This window comes from Protopterus annectens, chromosome 5.part0 (genome assembly GCF_019279795.1).
Source record: "Protopterus annectens isolate FY-2018-M chromosome 5.part0, PAN1.0, whole genome shotgun sequence".
Classification (NCBI taxonomy): Eukaryota; Metazoa; Chordata; order Ceratodontiformes; family Protopteridae; genus Protopterus; species Protopterus annectens.
In genome coordinates, this window is record NC_056735.1 from 1,897,214,488 (window position 1) to 1,897,233,426 (window position 18,939).

General features: G+C 36.7%; 1 protein-coding gene across 1 annotated transcript in view; it reads left to right on the top strand.

Annotated features, from left to right (window-relative positions):
- The first annotated feature begins 288 nt into the window (after positions 1-288).
- SLC25A30 (solute carrier family 25 member 30) overlaps positions 289-18,939 on the top strand; it is a 685,956-nt gene continuing 667,305 nt past the window's right edge. Inside the window, exon 1 of the mRNA XM_044071715.1 lies at positions 289-625. The gene's annotated coding sequence lies outside the window, so the exon portion shown is untranslated. The remainder of the gene's footprint in view (positions 626-18,939) is intronic.

An 18,939-nucleotide genomic window follows, 5' to 3' on the forward strand; every position in this document is an offset into this window, starting at 1 on the left:
CACAAATTTTATGAGGAACAGACCAAAACTATAAGGCAAAAATCTGGACATTTTGCGAAAATCTAGACAGTTGAGAGGAATGACCCTGGCATTTCAGGGAACACTGAATCACACTCAGGAGGATCAAAGGAAAACCGTAAAGCCATAAATTCAGAGAAACGCTAGTAAAACCGTTTCGAGTTACTACCAACATAAGGTACAAACTGTACCGAAGGGCGGGACAGAGGCGTCAGCTAATTTGCGTTAACAGCCTTTAGAGAGATTGGCTAAGAGGCGGATTATGTAAACTGTCGCTCACACCGCTTACGTTGCCGCGTGCTTTCGTTTCTTTTATTTCCATCGACAGCGGTAATATTTGCCGGGTATTGTCGCCAAGATTGCTATAGTTTTGCCAGTGACAATGGGTGTGGAACTGCGTGTGTTTTAGCCGACGACTGCATAATAGTGCCTGTTGACGTATCTGTAATGTACTGCTTGTCTTCTTTTAACTGCAACAGACATTGATCTCCAGCTGTCAGTAGTAGAAGGAGGCCAGTGACCGGGGCTCAAATTGGGAAGTTGGTAGCTTTTAGCTGCATGCTTTTTGTCATTTAAGCAACGGGTACTTTGTACTTGCGTTTATACGGTAAGTAATCAAATGAATAGGTATTTACTTGTTCTCTTGTTAATGCATATATGGCTGTAGCCAGTGGAGGTCAACGAGTTCAATGTTGTTTGATAAAAAAAAAAAAAAAAAAAGTGGGCGGAAGGGGGACGAGTTATTTTAAGGCGGTGCTTGGCATGTGGTGTCTTCTCCTTGCCATCAGTACAGGCGCTGAGAGTTTTAACTCGTCATATGATGCAATGTCCTAAACAACTTCTGAGTAAAGCTTCTCGAATCGTTACCGATTATGTTGAGTAAACGTCAATCCCATGTGCCGGGTTCCACGTGGTGTATACACTCAGAAGAAGTAGGTAAAACTCCGAGGACGTAGTAAAAGCGGAATGATTATAGGATTGACAGCTGCTAAATTTGCTTCATTTTTTTCTCTTTCCATCTTAAAAACTAATATTTTTGACAAAACGTAGTACAGAGGGGCGAAAGGTGACAGTCATTAAATTACCGACTTTACTTCATGAACTGTATGTTAATAGATGTTCTCTTATTCCATCAAATTATTTCTTGTGCAGAGCAAAGTTTAAAAAAATGTCCCTGTCATACCTCTCAAGTGTCTTTGAATTTAGCTCGGAAATTTGCTGGGTCCCTTTTACTTTCTCCAAAATTGGCAATTTTGAGCGAAAGGGAGGTGGATTACGCTTAATAAATAATGTTAATATTTCTTTGTAATGGCATTTGTTTACATGGATAGTTCACTGGGTCAGTATGAGCCCATTTTTAGTGGAGGCCCGGGGACAGAAGTTTCACAATAAACATGTACATAGACAAGTATTTAATACATAATATAAATGTAGAACAAAATGTCAGTTACCGTGATTACATGCTTAAGTTACAGCATGATACAAGAAAAATAAATTATTAAAAAGACTGATATTGTATGTTATAAGAGGACATTTTGTAGGATGATGTTGACAGCGAGAAACAGTATGGTAGAAGTGGTATTAGACTATATTCAGGAAGTAGAGGGGTCAGGATTTAAGGGATGGGGGGCTTGGTGCATTTTCAGTTTTGGGATGAACGGTACTCTCATAGAGAAGTTTTGAAAAATAAAGTTATGGAATTCTTTTCTGTCAGAGCATTCATATTAATTCACATTATCTTGTCTGTCAATGTCTAAAGTTAACAGTACTAATATAAAAAGCGTCTCTAATTATTTCTGGATTTGTCCTTGAGTCTGGCGGTAAGAGATTGATGGCCCCTGGTTTAATGTCTATGACCATGACTATTTCCGATTTCCTCGTTGGAGGTCAGAGGTTGTGAACTGAGTAGGTCAGAGAATATAATTAAATAACCTCATTCTGTGCTTGCTATGGGCCTATGGCAATTGTGGTCTAATTTACAGACTGTTTAGGTTTCAGCAATACAAATGATAGTCTAGTCACATTGGAAAAATTTTTAAACCACTTCTGAAACTGTTTCAGATGAGTTAACACAAGGACCCTTTGAGTTATGATTTACTTTGTAGTAACTGAATGTTTGGAAAGGTGAATTTTTTTTTTTTTATATATAGCAGATTTTGTGAACAACGCAGATAACCTGTCAAAAAATCCAAAATACTGCTCTCACTGGTAAATGCTGTTGTGGAAACAACCAGTAAATATATAATAAAAAATGTAGCACAAGAGCAAAAGCAAGGGTCAAATCTTATATTCAAAGCCAGATATTTTTATTAGTAAAACAATGGATAAGCGCTTTCGCTAAAAAATAGCTTCATCAGATCACAATGTTTGCTTAACATAGACAGTTTAAATACTAAAGCACATGGTGAGTACAATTCAAATGAACCAATCATCATCACACATCAATTAGTTCACTTAACATTTAAAGCAGCAAATACAAAAGTATATCAGTGCATTCATTACTGCTACTAATCATACAAAATATATATATAAAAAACTAATTCCATTTAAAAAAGCGCATCCTTTGAATACAACAAATGATAGTATAAAACTTTAATAAAAGTTTTCTTGTTGTTAAAATGCATTATAAAAATTATTTATATATATCTATTACAATTTAAAAATGACTAAATATTCTCATACCTTTATGTGTCTGCGTTTTCTAAGTACAGGTTTGATAGATACTTTGTCATTTAGTCCTGAGCCTCTATCTGCTCTTAGCAAAATAATCCAGTTGTTTTCCTTCTCCTCTGTATATGTCATTATGTTACCTCCTCTTGCATTAGGTTCTATTACTTCTAGTACCCTAAATTGAAATTCATGTTGAGTGTTTTGTAAGACAGTGTGCTTGGCTAAAGCATTCTGTGTATTACTTTTTCTGATGTTATAAATATGCTCTCTTATCCTGTCACGTAGTGGGCGGTTCGTCTTAGCCACATAAAATGATGAACATATTTTGCAAACTGCCAGGTAAACAACATTAGGTGTCATACAATTCGCATGTGTTCTAAAATAAAATGTTTTACCATTATCTGGATGGATAAATGTGGTATTGCTGTCAATATAACAACAAAAATTACAATGACCACATTTTTCTGTATGTCCTGAACTAACATGCTGTATAGCTTTCTTAGGGTAACAGAGGAGTCTTTTTAAGTTGTTTCTGTTCCTATATATAAAAGAGGGTTCTTTGCCAACTGTTAGAAATCTCTTCATCAGCCTTTAGTATATCCCAATGTTTACATATGATATTCTTGACTTCAAATAAGTCTGTTGTATAACTTGTTGCAAATTTGACATTCAAGGGTGTCGAAGAAATATCAGTTCTAATGATATCCTGTACTGGACCAAAATAAGGTTTACCTCTAGCATCACGTGAATTGAGGGCTTCAGTAGTGTATTGATCTATTTCACTAATTTTGTAGCCCCTATTCTTTAATCTATTTCGTAAACATGACAGATCTTTTTCTAAGCCTATTTCTGACGGATTTAGCCTAGAACATCTTAAAGATTGTCCTTTAATTATATTTTTAAAAATGTGGGGTGGGTGCATACTTGTCCTATGTAGTAACATGTTGCTGTGACAAGATTTCCGATATACCCCTGTGTTGATGAGACCATTGTGTAACCTTTCTACATAAACATCTAGGAACACCACTTTCTCATAGGAGTATTGCATAGTGAATTTCAAACAATTTGTCAAGCTATTCATGATGTTTAAAAACTTTTCTAAGTTATCTACTGTTCCATTCCATACATCGTCTACAAATCTACGAAAGAAGATGACATATTCCTTAAAAAACTTTTCTTTAAACAAAACTTCTTGTTCCCAAAATGCTAGAAACATGTTGGCGTAGCTGTTGGCACAAGGAGTGCCCATTGCTACGCCTTCATGTTGCTTAAAAATCTTATCATCAAACATAAACATGTTATTATAAAGCACAAGTTCAAGGGCGTAGCTGTTGGCACAAGGAGTGCCCATTGCTACGCCTTCATGTTGCTTAAAAATCTTATCATCAAACATAAACATGTTATTATAAAGCACAAGTTCAAGAAAATGGACAATCAGATCTATCAACAATTCAGAATAGTCACTACATTCTTTTAAATAATTCGTGACAAAAGTTAAACCTAGTTCATTGGGTATTACAGTGAACAAGGACTGTATATCTAGGGTGACAAAGCATTAATATTGTCACAATGTGTGATGCATTCATAGAGGTCTACCAAAAATTGCTTTGTGTCACGTAAGACAAATTTATTTTTATTCAAAATGGGTCTTAAATGCTTCTCTATGAATACTGATAAATGTTCAGTAACCCACCCTCTTCCAGATACAATGGGCCTCATTGGTGGGTTACTTAAGTCTTTATGTAACTTAGGAAGTCCATAAATTAGAGGCAACATTGGTTTCTCAACCATAAGGTATTCATAGGTATTTCTATCAATTAAATTACTTTTGTAAATATCAGTAAGGGTATCAAATACATATCTACAGGTGTCTTGAACATCTGATGTATTAATGATACCATAAAATGTGTCTTGTAACATATCATGCATAGCATTCATGTAATGTTCTTTGTCCAGGACAACAACACCAGAACCTTTATCTGCTGGCCTAACTACAATATTCTTATTTAATTGCAGGTTATTCAAGCTTTTTCTTTCATTGAATGTTGAATTATCTGATTTCTTTAATTTATTATATGTCTTAGTTTCATAGTAGTGATGCAACTCTTCCTCAGTTACTTTCAAAAAAGCCTCTACTAGAGGGTGATTTACGGGTACATAATCACTAAGATTCTTGAATATAGGGCCTTCTCTGACAGTGCTATCCTTATCCCTGAAATTATATTTCAACATTAAATTTCTACAAAATATTCTTAAATCCATAATTGTATCAGTAAGGCAGCCAGTTGTCTTCGGTATATAATTCAGGCCCTTACTTAACAAAGAGATGTCAGAGTCAGTTAATTCAACAGAAGAAAGGTTGAACACTACCTTTTCTTTACCCACATTTTCTTTATTGTGGTATTGTGTAGAGAGTCTTCTGACAATTTCCTCTTTTGCCTTCCCCTGCTCATGGAACGTGACCTCCTTGGGCCTTTGTCCATGCGCACGGGTAAAGGGAGTTAAATTGGCATCAGCTACATGCTGATTAGCTTCCTTTGTTTTAGGTCTAACTGCTGGCTCTGAAGTAACTGAAGGTTTGTTCTTAACAACATTAACTTCAGGGTATAGATTAATGCTTTCCTGTGTGCTGGAATGCACTAACCTAATTACATCATTAGAATCATTTAATTCATTGCAAGGTGCATCACTTATTGCAATCTCTATATTATTATTTGTATTTACAATACTAGATCTCTCTTCTTCATTACTATCAGGTTGTGAGCCATAAGTAGATTTGCTATTATCTAAACCATTCAAATTAACATTATTAGGCATATTCAGACTGTCAGGAACATCTGTAGGGAACGCTGAACCTCTATTACTACAAGCATTTCTCGTATATGTATTAGTTACATTCATTCTAGTAGGTTGTACAGTATTAACATTTGTCTGACCCTCATATACATTAGTAGCTAGTCTATCATTGTTATGTCTCTGCCAAACAAACACTTGACCTAGTTTAAAATCATTCAAGTCACGTATCACTTTATTTCTTTTTTGTTGCAAAAGTTTCCGATCATAGGCGGAAACACAGTCAAGTAAATTTTCAAATAGTGGATATACGATATTTTCAGGAAAGTCAGTAAATAAGTGTTTTTGTTTAGAATTAATTGAGTCAGTTAGTTTCTTTTCCTCAGGACTAAAAGTCAATCAAGAGCTTGAGATACTCACGACTGGTCTCTAAGTTGATGCGCTGCCAACGCGCTAACAGTTCTGGAAAGTCAGTGCCTTGGCTAGGCATACAGAATACTCTCAAACCACGAGGCACTATATGGTAGTCAAGACAGTATCGGAAATGGGCACGCTGTGCCTGTAAACGTTTTAGTTTAAGGAAGTCCTCAATGTCATCCAGCGCTCTGTAAAGCGCCTGCATGTCTACTGTCGCTCCGTTGATGTCAGCTGAGCTTGCTTCATCAAGCACAAACCAAGAAGGGTTGGAAATTCCATTCAGATATTTACGAAATCTGGTTTCGAGTGTTTCTCTGCCCCGGTGTTCACTTCTGGGCACATAATCTAATTCTATGCTTGACATTTTCTCGATAGTCACAAAATTAGCGTTGTAGTAGACAAAAATGGCAACAGCACAGTATGAAAGTCACCTTACTCCGTTATGAGCAGTAAGAACTAAAGTAAAAAGTCAAAAAATCCAAAATACTGCTCTCACTGGTAAATGCTCTTGTGGAAACAACCAGTAAATATATAATAAAACGTAGCACAAGAGCAAAAGCAAGGGTCAAATCTTATATTCAAAGCCAGATACTTTTATTAGTAAAACAATGGATAAGCGCTTTCGCTAAAAAATAGCTTCATCAGATCACAATGTTTGCTTAACATAGACAGTTTAAATACTAAAGCACATGGTGAGTACAATTCAAATGAACCAATCATCATCACACATCAATTAGTTCACTTAACATTTAAAGCAGCAAATACAAAAGTATATCGGTGCATTCATTACTGCTACTAATCATATAAAATATATATATATATATAAAAATATATATATATAAAAAACTAACTCCATTTAAAAAAGCGCATCCTTTGAATACAACAAATGATAGTATAAAACTTTAATAAAAGTTTTCTTGTTGTTAAAATGCATTATAAAAATTATTTATATATATCTATTACAATTTAAAAATGACTAAATATTCTCATACCTTTATGTGTCTGCGTTTTCTAAGTACAGGTTTGATAGAGACTTTGTCATTTAGTCCTGAGCCTCTATCTGCTCTTAGCAAAATAATCCAGTTGTTTTCCTTCTCCTCTGTATATGTCATTATGTTACCTCCTCTTGCATTAGGTTCTATTACTTCTAGTACCCTAAATTGAAATTCATGTTGAGTGTTGTGTAAGACAGTGTGCTTGGCTAAAGCATTCTGTGTATTACTTTTCTGATGTTATAAATATGCTCTCTTATCCTGTCACGTGGCGGTTCGTCTTACCCACATAAAATGATGAACATATTTTGCAAACTGCCAGGTAAACAACATTAGGTGTCCTACAATTCGCATGTGTTCTAAAATAAAATGTTTTACCATTATCTGGATGGATAAATGTGGTATTGCTGTCAATATAACAACAAAAATTACAATGACCACATTTTTCTGTATGTCCTGAACTAACATGCTGTATAGCTTTCTTAGGATAACAGAGGAGTCTTTTTAAGTTGTTTCTGTTCCTATATATAAAAGAGGGTTCTTTGCCAACTATGTTAGAAATCTCTTCATCAGCCTTTAGTATATCCCAATGTTTACATATGATATTCTTGACTTCAAATAAGTCTGTTGTATAACTTGTTGCAAATTTGATATTCAAGGGTGTCGAAGAAATATCAGTTCTAATGAATAGGGGCTACAAAATTAGTGAAATAGATCAATACACTACTGAAGCCCTCAATTCACAATATCATTAGAACTGATATTTCTTCGACACCCTTGAATGTCAAATTTGCAACAAGTTATACAACAGACTTATTTGAAGTCAAGAATATCATATGTAAACATTGGGATATACTAAAGGCTGAAGAGATTTCTAACATAGTTGGCAAAGAACCCTCTTTTATATATAGGAACAGAAACAACTTAAAAAGACTCCTCTGTTATCCTAAGAAAGCTATACAGCATGTTAGTTCAGGACATACAGAAAAATGTGGTCATTGTAATTTTTGTTGTTATATTGACAGCAATACCACATTTATCCATCCAGATAATGGTAAAACATTTTATTTTAGAACACATGCGAATTGTATGACACCTAATGTTGTTTACCTGGCAGTTTGCAAAATATGTTCATCATTTTATGTGGGTAAGACGAACCGCCCACTACGTGACAGGATAAGAGAGCATATTTATAACATCAGAAAAAGTAATACACAGAATGCTTTAGCCAAGCACACTGTCTTACACAACACTCAACATGAATTTCAATTTAGGGTACTAGAAGTAATAGAACCTAATGCAAGAGGAGGTAACATAATGACATATACAGAGGAGAAGGAAAACAACTGGATTAATTTGCTAAGAGCAGATAGAGGCTCAGGACTAAATGACAAAGTATCTATCAAACCTGTACTTAGAAAACGCAGACACATAAAGGTATGAGAATATTTAGTCATTTTTAAATTGTAATAGATATATATATAAGTAATTTTTATAATGCATTTTAACAACAAGAAAACTTTTATTAAAGTTTTATACTATCATTTGTTGTATTCAAAGGATGCGCTTTTTTAAATGGAGTTAGTTTTTTATATATATATATATATAGATATATATATATATATATATTATATGATTAGTAGCAGTAATGAATGCACTGATATACTTTTGTATTTGCTGCTTTAAATGTTAAATGAACTAATTGATGTGTGATGATGATTGGTTCATTTGAATTGTACTCACCATGTGCTTTAGTATTTAAACTGTCTATGTTAAGCAAACATTGTGATCTGATGAAGCTATTTTTTAGCGAAAGCGCTTATCCATTGTTTTACTAATAAAAGTATCTGGCTTTGAATATAAGATTTGACCCTTGCTTTTGCTCTTGTGCTACATTTTTTATTATTATAAAGCAGATAACCTGTTCAAGCCAGCACCCAACTAACCATATTAATCTCTATGGGTTCTCTCAATTAATAACAACTCCAACTAGAATCCATAAACAAAATAGAAAAGAAACGACTCTCGACTGGATCCTTATTAATAACCACCCTAGCAGTTACACCCCAGGAACCCTTCCTGATAATCAGTGATCATATACTTACATATGTCATTAGACAAAAAGTGAATATTCCAGATACTCATAAACTAAGGACATCCCGCTCAAAAAAATTCTTTAACCCTGATAACTTCCTTACTGAATTGCAAGCGTGCGACTGGTCACCACTGACTCACCTTGAACTTAATAAAGCAGTGACCTACTTTAACACAAACTTTCTTCAAATCCTTGATTATCATGCCCCTATTCACTCTACTAGAATAAGATCCAAGTCTGCTCCATGGCTATCTAAGCAAACAAAAGAAAAAATGATCCTCAGAAATAAAATCTGGGCCAAATGGAGAGCTAGTAAATGTTCATCTGATCACCTCCTCTTCAAACAATTAAGAAATGCCACCAAGAAAGATACTCTTAGAGACAAAAAGGAATTTTATCTTCATCTTCAAGAAAGCAGTCAAAAAAACCCTCAAAAATTCTGGTCAAGTGTTAATAAACTTCTTAAACCAGGACATTCACCTACTCCTACTCCTTCAGGCTTTCACCTCAACAATGCTACCCAGATCCCAGATGCCTTCAATAAGTATTTTACAGAAGCCATTCAATCCCTAGCTAACTCATTACCCACATCTACTGCTTCCTTACCAAATACCTCTGTAGCCTCTTCTAAGGCCTTTCAGATTCAACCCGTCGCTACATCTCTTATTTATAAGCTTCTTAAAAAAACTCAAACCTTGCACCCCATGTGCTGACCAACTCCCATCTGAATACCTACAAATAGCTGCAAAAGCTATCAATTATCCCGTATCCATACTGATTAATAGGACTATCACTGAAGGAAAAATCCCCACCTTATGGAAAATATCTCATATAATTCCCCTACATAAAGGGGGCTCTTCAACTGAACTCTCAAATTTTCGCCCTATTGCCTTACTTTCTCCATTAGCTAAGATTATGGAAAGATGCGTACACAAACAAATTCTTAACTACCTTCCTCAAAACAAACTTCTAGCCGACTGTCAACATGGTTTCAGACCATTTCACAGCACTACAACTGCCCTCCTTTCCTTCTCTGACTCAAAACAATAATCGTTTCTCCTCAGCACTATTCATAGACCTGTCAAAAGCCTTTGATATGGTTAACCACAATATACTTCTTGACAAACTAAACCTTTATTCTCTCAGCTCACGTTCACTACAGTGGTTTAGGAGTTATCTCCATAACAGGCAACAAGCAGTCCTTTGGGAGAACAACCTATCTTCCTTACTCCCAGTAAATATTAGTGTTCCACAAGGATCAGTCTTAGGTCCCCTTCTTTTTTCCTTGTTTATCAATGACCTACATCTGAATATACCACAAGCTACCTGCATTCAATATGCTGATGACTCAACATTAATCTGCACTGCTAAAAATATTCCCTCCCTCCAGTCCCTCACCCAAACAGTCTTCCAAAATGTCGAAAATTGGTTTATGCAACACTGCCTCCTCCTTAACCCCCAAAAAACTAAGCTTCTCTTTACTCCTACTCATAAATCTCCCACACCTTTCTTCACTATCTCCTCGAATAATGCAACCAGTATTAACCCTGATATGGCCACTCTACTATTAGGTGTAACTATTGATAACAGTCTCAATTATGATGAACATATTAACACCACTATTAAAGCTGTCAACAAAAAAATTGGGACTCTCTACAGAATTAAACCCTTTCTTACCCCAGTAGCTAGAAAAACCATTGCTCAGACACACCTGATCTCCACCCTTTTCTATGCCTCAGCTATATATACTAACTTATCTAAAAATAACATTACCCAAACTCTCTATCTGCTACAATAGCATAGCCAGATTCATTACTGCTACTCCCCTAAGAACTCACCATTGTCTTAACCTCAAACAACTAGATTGGTTAGAGCTAAATAACCACTTACTCTATCAACAACTACTCATCATTCATAAGACCCTTTACTACCCTGATGTCACCCCTAGCCTTACGAAACTGATAATACCATATAAAAACCTAGCCACACTCCGCTCTGCCAATAAACTCCTAGTATCTCTAACTAAATCATACGATAAAGCTGGGGATTCATTATTTTCAAATTCCATAGGTAAAAACTGGCATCAACTCCCTTAAGAAATAGCTAATCAAGACTCTACCTCTCTTTTCAAAAAACACATCAAAGAACATCTTGAAACTCGATGGCTGTGTCCTTGTGCTAACCCCGACTGAAATCATGTCTTCATTCACCTAACTTTCCTCCCCATCCCCTTAGAGCTCCTCACTAACACTCTCAATAGTTTGAGAGTTATATCTGAGAAATAGGCTCTACCAGTAACCTTTTTTTTCTATCCCGTGTAACTTCATCTTGTGTTATTGTTTCTGTTTTATAAGTCTAACTACAGTAGTATGTATTATAATTTTATCTCCTATTTTTAGTATTTCTTTTTTTTTGTTGAAATTGCTTTCTTTTTACCTTGTATTGTTTTTACTCATATTAATGTTTTATGTGATAAATCATTGTTTATTGCCTGTACTGGAGCTTTTCTCCCCGGGCCTCTACTGAAAACGGATACATGTCCAGCTAGACTAGCCCAGTCAACAAATGTAAAATAAATAAAAACAAAAATAAAATAAATAAATAAAGAAGAGGCCACTTGCTAGTTTTCATTTCACTGCAGTTTGAGGTTTAGAAGGGACTGCTTGCTAAATACTTAGTTTGTAGCGGTCATTTGCTGCATTTGTAGTAACTGCATGCCAAAATTTGTACATGGTGTTCTTGTGGTAGCCAAAGCTCGGCATATTCACTGCCCAAGTGAGTACATATTTTATTTAATTATCTTAGAAACATGTGACTTGTAGAGCAAAAAAGGTAAATTAAAATAATGTCTAACTTTCTAGATTAATGTCTGCAGCAAAGCTCTGTAAAATCATACTTAATATAGGAATATTCCTAAAAGACATTTATGGTTGCAGCATCTGAAATGAGGATGTTTCCTAAGTTACATGAGCAATATTTGGAGAGATTTATATATTTCTAAATGTTATATGGAGGCAACATTGTGAGATCTGAGTACAAAATGAACAGTTTTGTCTGCACTCCTGGTGGAAGCCAAGAAGGACATATTTTAATTTTTGGGAACTAGTGGGTTGTGAAATATTTATCCACAAGTGGTGGAATTAAATTTTCACTTTTATAGGATCTCTGCCTAACACCTTCAAGGTTTGGTGGTGTTCATTCCTAGTCTCTTGTCAATTTGTTGTATGGAGTTTGTATGTTCTACAGAAGTATGTCATTTTTCTCTGGGAAGTTTTTTAATTTTATTTTATTATACAGAAGCATGCTGATTGACTATTCTAAACTGTCAATACATATTGATTTTTATTCTTGCTCTTGTGGCCTGGATCATGATTGAAAGGGCCAGTGATGACTAGTTCACTAACCAAGTTACCAGATGAAATAGAAAAAAGTGGTGTAATGCAAGCACATGTGGACAGATGCAACTCAGCCCACGTCCCTACTGTTTATTATACTTTTGGCCTAGTGTTCTTTGTGTAGTGTTACTTGTATGTGTGTTTGTAGAAATGTTCTTGGTAAAAATAGTTCTCCAGTTTTTTGTATGTTGCGTCTTTTATGTTAATTTATTTGGTTTGTGATCTATTGAATACTTTTTATTTTATTTGTTATAGAGAATTATGACCAAGTTGTTGGTCATAACCATCCTGCTATCCATCAAGCCCCCAGTCAGATTACTGCTCACTTTAGAGCTGTTGTGTGGGGTGCATCATTTGAACAGCCATTACAATTGCTTGTGTCCTTATCAGCATCTTAACTGTGATGGCATGTATTTAGCTTGGCCTATCTTCTGGGCAGTGGAGGGGTGTGCAGCCTACATCATCATCACAGTGCATGTTCCCATACACTTGCTCAGTGAAGGCTACCGTGGTGCATCATCTCCATGTCCCCCTGTTCATTGGCCCACTTCCTTTCTGTGTGGGACTGCTACAGTAAATGATTAGTGCTGCCTCTCAGCCAGATTTGTCAAGCACCTGAGCTGCTAATCAAAGTCACTTTGGCTGGGCTGTAGTGGGGACTTTATCCCCCTACACCACCAGAGCTGGCTACATTGCTGTAGTCATGCAGACTTTTGGCTAGCATATGGCTACTGATGCACGTAGAGACTAAATATCAGTTAAGTATTCACATGCAGGCAAGTGGTGTCATCCACAGGTACTGGCTGTTTGAGACTCCAAGTCTGAGTAAATGTTTAATTTAAGGTGACCAAGGTAAACATGTTTTTTAGACTGAGATTGATAGGGTATGCAGTTAGCAGGATTGTGGGTTAGAGAGGTTGGCTAGTAAGGAGGCAGTATAAATTAAATGTTTTGAAGTTATTGTATAGCGTGTAGTTATATAAAGTAGGAATTAGATGCTTGAGCTTTTCTATTTACTTGTCTGTTAAAAGGTTAAATGTAAGGTCAGAATGACGAGGTTAAATACATTTAAAAGGGAAGAAATAACCTTATTGTCTCATTGCTTTTTTTTTTTTACCAAATATTTATATAAATACAATATAAGATTGTCGTCAATTGTCATGCCAAGTAGTTTTGTATTTGAGGTAATTTCATTCATGGTATTATTTAAGGAAGAAATTTTAAAGGTTTTTTTATTTTTCATAAAAATGGGGATGTGGAAAAGAGAGAAATAATTGAGGTTTTTTTTTGGATTAAGTAGTAGTATATTAGTATCCTATAGCCAACTTCAACAAAGTTGAAGGCTTCTTGAGCAATTATCTGAAGATGTATTGGTTGTTGGAAATGTGTATGAGGATAGAATTATCAGTGTACTGTATGAGAGAAGCTTGCTGAGAAGTTTTTATGTACATTGCTAGTGAATATATTAAAGATTAGAGGGCTGAGAATGGAGCTCTGTGGCACAGCAGTATTGACAAGAAGGAAGGGAGAATAAGTGGGAAGCCATTTAAGATTGGTATCGGTCAGTTAAGTAGTTGTTAAACTATATTAGTGTGGGGTGTGATAGCCCAGTTTGAAAGACTAGATCAAAAGGTAAGATCAGACCATAAACTAATCTCACTGGATATTCACATTCCGACCCCACCCCCTTCCCAGAAAACCACAGTGAAAAACTTCTCTAAAGCAAATTTCACACTCCTCAAAACTGAGGTGGAATCCTTCAAAGCCCCCGGGCCTGTGGAAAATACGGCCCAGACCGCAGAATCCTTTATAAACGCATTCTATGAACACCTTCAGGAATGCATGGATCATGGCAATCCCAAATAAAACCAAGACCCAATCCTCCAAAGGCAGACGTCCTGTCTGGTGGACCCCAGCCATAAACCAACTATACAATAGAAGGAGGAAGCTACTACATGATAGAGCAAAATCCCAAAAAGGGAAGGCATCTCTGATCAGTGTTAGCAAAAAACTACGGGCACTCATAAAATCGTCTAAGGCCAGCTTTGAGAGAAAAATTGCACAGGACACTAAGGATAATCACAAGGCTTTCTTTAGTTATGTTAGGAACCTGGGTGGGAATTCCCAGATATGCTCAGAATTGGTCCATAATGACAATACACCAAACCCACAGACATTGCCAACATCCTAGCTGACAGGTTCAGTGCAAACTTCTCCCCCCCTCCCCACCAAAAGGGCAAATATCTATCCCAGCAGAGTGCTGCCCCCCTGACATCTCAGATGCTCAGATAAGAGCCGCCCTCTCCAAAGCAAAAAAACACAGCATCAATGGGACCAGATAGTGTCCCGGGCTGCGTCCTACATGAACTCCAAGAAGAGCTAAACCCAAACATAAAAACTACTGTTCAATCTCAGCCTTACCACAGGATATGTACCCAAAGAGTGGCGTACAGCAACAGTGGTCCCTCTCCACAAAGGTGGTGCCTCAATGGATCCTGGAAACCATCGCCCCATAAGCCTGACTAGCTTGGTCTGCAAAGTTATGGAAAGGATCATCATGGACCTCATAGAAAAAGATATTGGGGACCTACAGACACTGGATCCTACCCAGTTTGGCTTTAAGGGCAGATCCTGTCCCTTAAACCTGGTCAATTTCTTTGAAACAGTTGCCAAGGCCATTGACGAGGGGAAGGTGGTCCACACAGCCTACCTGGACCTCGCAAAAGCCTTAGATACAATACCCCACTCGGGCATTATAGATAAGCTTACCAGCTTAAATATAAACCCTTATGTCACTAGATGGGTTGCAAACTGGCTCAAGGACAGAACCCACATGGTTAGAATTGCTGGAGCCATGTCAGATTCCAAACTATTTATATAGCCCACCTAATCATGAAGGGATTCACATCTAGATCAGGGGAGGTCATCGTGCCTCTTTACTCATCCCTCATCAGGCCCATAATTGAGTACAATGCCCCTTTTGGGATGTACCTTACCAGACACCTGCAGCAACTGGAAAGACCCCAAAAGTACCTCACCAAGGGGATCAAAGGGCTCAGACAGATGCCATATGCTGCCCGGTTAAAGAAACTCCGGCTCTACTCAGTTGCATACTGCCTGCTCAGAGGCGATCTGTGCCTGACGTATAAAGCCATGTCCAACCCGGAATTAATGGACATGCTGCACCTCAGAAAATCCAAATCCCATCGAGCTACGCGCTCGGGAGACTTGAACCTCAGCACTGAAATAAATAGGACATGCTGGAGGGACAGATTCATAACCCAGAGGCTCCCTTCACTCTGGAATAAAATCCCAGTCCAGGTTAGGCAGAGTCCCTCATTGACTCTCTTCAAGAGGAATCTTGATGAGTGGATGGGAGATAGTAGGTTTACCCCGGGTATCACTTCTGTGTCACAGTTAGACAGAGGCACAGTATACTAACCTCGAAAAAGGGCATAGCAAAATTAATTTAAAGTGGGTGGCGAAAGCCAAACGCACTCTGGCTAGGCTTATAAATGCCCTAGGGCAGATAGCCTAGTATGAAATAAAATTAAAAAAAAAAAAAAAAAAAAAAAGCGTTAGAGATATTAAAAAAAAAAAAAAAAAAAAAAAAGCTGTAGAGAGATCAAGGAAGACAGGGGAAACAAGTTTCCCTTTGTCTCTGGCTTTGTTAAACATATCTGTGAAAGTTAATAAGGCTGTGGTAGTGCTATGGGTGGGTCTAAAACCATACTATGTTGGGGGTCAGGATCTTTTCCTGAAGAACATGTGAAAAAAGTTGCTTGTGAACATACTTCTCTGGAATTTTGGCACTTGAGTATTATCGCAACCACAGTCTAAATGACTATTATTATGCAGTTCGGCTTGGTACAGATAGGCAAACAGCATGACAGAAACTAAAGTGCTACAGTGTTGTGGAGTTAGTAGGCTGCATGGTTTGCAGAAAGTACTGGAAGTACCACATTTAAACGTTTAAGGCCAAGAGTGTTTTGGTTTTCCCCTTCTCTGGTCGTACAGGTCCCTGGATGCTTGACAATAGCATACACATTGAGCATTTTGGCCTTCCTGGTTGAAAACACATCCTTTTGCCTCATTACTGTAGCGTGCCACCGATTTTAAATTACTTTTTTTGGATTAATATTTGGTACCATTTCAGTTTCTATGCTATCCGTTTACTTGTAACAATGCAGCGGCATGACTGCTGAGATTATTCACCTGCTGCCCACAGTAAGAAACTTGGCATGCACTCAGGGCTTGGAAAATGGTTGACTGCTTCTTCTGTCATGGAAGTGTTACTGTGATTGCTGTGCAAATACATTTAAAACATTTGTTTTCCTTTGCAGCTTCACGCAAAAACTATTCTCCTCTGTTTCATTCAAGCTGCAAGAGAAAACACTGTTTTAAATATTTTGGACAGCCATCACAGTAACATTTACAGCACAGAAGAAGAAACAATCAACTTATTACTTCTGTCGTCTTCCGTTACACCTCCTAATGCAATTACTCTTGTAAAGAGTACATCCTAAAAAGCTGGATTTTGTTACCCAGATAAAACAAAAGCTTGAAGGCCTTCCAGAAAAGATAGCAACAGTCACTCAGCTGGAATGTGGTTGCGATAATGTCTGCCTATCTGTACCATGCCGAACTGCATAGTGAGTCATTTAGACTGTGGTTGCGATGATATGTAAGTACTGGAATTTTTGATAAAGGAGATGGGTATGAAATTGGTTATAGTAGACAAGGTTCTTCCTTTATGCAGGGAGATGATGAAGAATTTTTTTCCATAGAAAAGGAACATAGATTTGATAGAACTTGATAGATCTGTTAGAAGAGACACCACATAGGCTATGAAACTGGCAGCCAGCTTGACGTATTCTTCATGGGAGATTATCTATTGAAGGAGAACAGGGTTTTAGTTTTAGTAGTAGCAGTTTGATGTAGAAGGCTGGGAAGGGTTTTATGGTGAAATAGGGGGTGTTTTGCAGTCTGAGGAGAGGGCATGTAAGGATTGTTGGGAGGAAACTTTTAGTAAAGGCTTTAATGCTTTCTATAAAATGTGTTTTAAATTGAGCAGCTGTTTTGGAGGGACTGTCATTTGGGGCCGGATTAGGAGTAGTGGTGTTCCAAGGTGGAGTATGTTATTAATAGAAGACCTGAATTTTTTCAGGGTGGGAAGACTGATTTTAGCAAGGGGTTACTGATGTAGATTTTCTTGTCTGTTATAATCCATGTTTTAATACGGTTACGTAGTTCTTTAAAATGTTGTAGGTTTTGAGGATTTCTGTATTTTAACCATTCTTTCCAAGCCCTATCTTTTTCATACATTAGGTGCCTTCTTTGAGTGGATAACCAAGGAGTATGGTTATTCTTTATTGTTTTTGTTCTAGTTTGAGCCAGACTATTAAGGGTTTTCAGGAAAAGTGAGTTAAGTTTGTGTACAGTTTCATCGAGTGGAATGTATTGCAGGATAGATCAGATAAAGGAACTTAGAATGCTGTTAAATGTATCAGGGTTAAAATTAGCGATTGTTGCAGGAAGTTCCAAGTTAAGTGTTTGACATGATGGGTACTGAGTGTGTTTGAATATACAGGAAGATGATCACTGAGAGAATCGGAGGTGGTACCACTGGAGACCTACTTGGTGGAATTGGACACCAATATCTAATTGAGAATTGAGCCACTGTTTTTTGGGATAGTTTATAACGTGTTAGGGGGGAAATGAGTTGTCAGCCCAAATAGGTTTAGGCTAGCTGATGGTTATTTTGTGGAGATAATCTGTCAATTGAAATTAACGTCATCCAGGATTATAAAATTAATTAAGATTTTAGAACTTTGTTTCTTTGTACGTAACACACTTCAATCATTAGATGTAGCAGTTTAAGTAATAATGCTACTTCTGTCCTTTCTTGAGCTAGTGTATTTGATTTTCTTGTATTAACTTTCTCACCAGTTGGTACTGGGTAATCACATGTAATTAGAACTTCATCATTGTTAGTAATGCTTTGTGTTTCATGTTTCCAATGTTTCTTAGCTACTACTATACTGTAATGCTTGTACAATCCACATAACTTATGACTTTCAATGTACAGACTCTCGGCCTTGAGTATATTGCATCCAGCAAGGAGATGTGTAAATGTATCCAGTTCTGTTTTACTGAACCTGAATTTGTCTTTCACCACTTTCTGTAGACTTTTGTAAGTCAACATAGCTCAAAACTCTGGGTCGTCATTATTAACCTTTCATCTTTTTATTTAAATTCACCTGTCCTTAACCATTCCCACATCAAATTATGGTGAACATGTGGTTCTAGAATTTTTTTTTTTTTTTTACAGGAAACATCTTTATGAAATTATGACCTAGACAATCATACATTGATATAAATGAAAACAAACCATACTGAGATACTTTTAGTTGAAAACATTATACATCACTTACAATCTACCCAGTCATCGTCAGTTAGACATCGCATATCTCATTTAAATCGTGTATCGTAGCTCAGAAAAATCATTTCCCTAGATACATGTACTACTGATGTAGTCTGCTAACTCATTACACTCCCA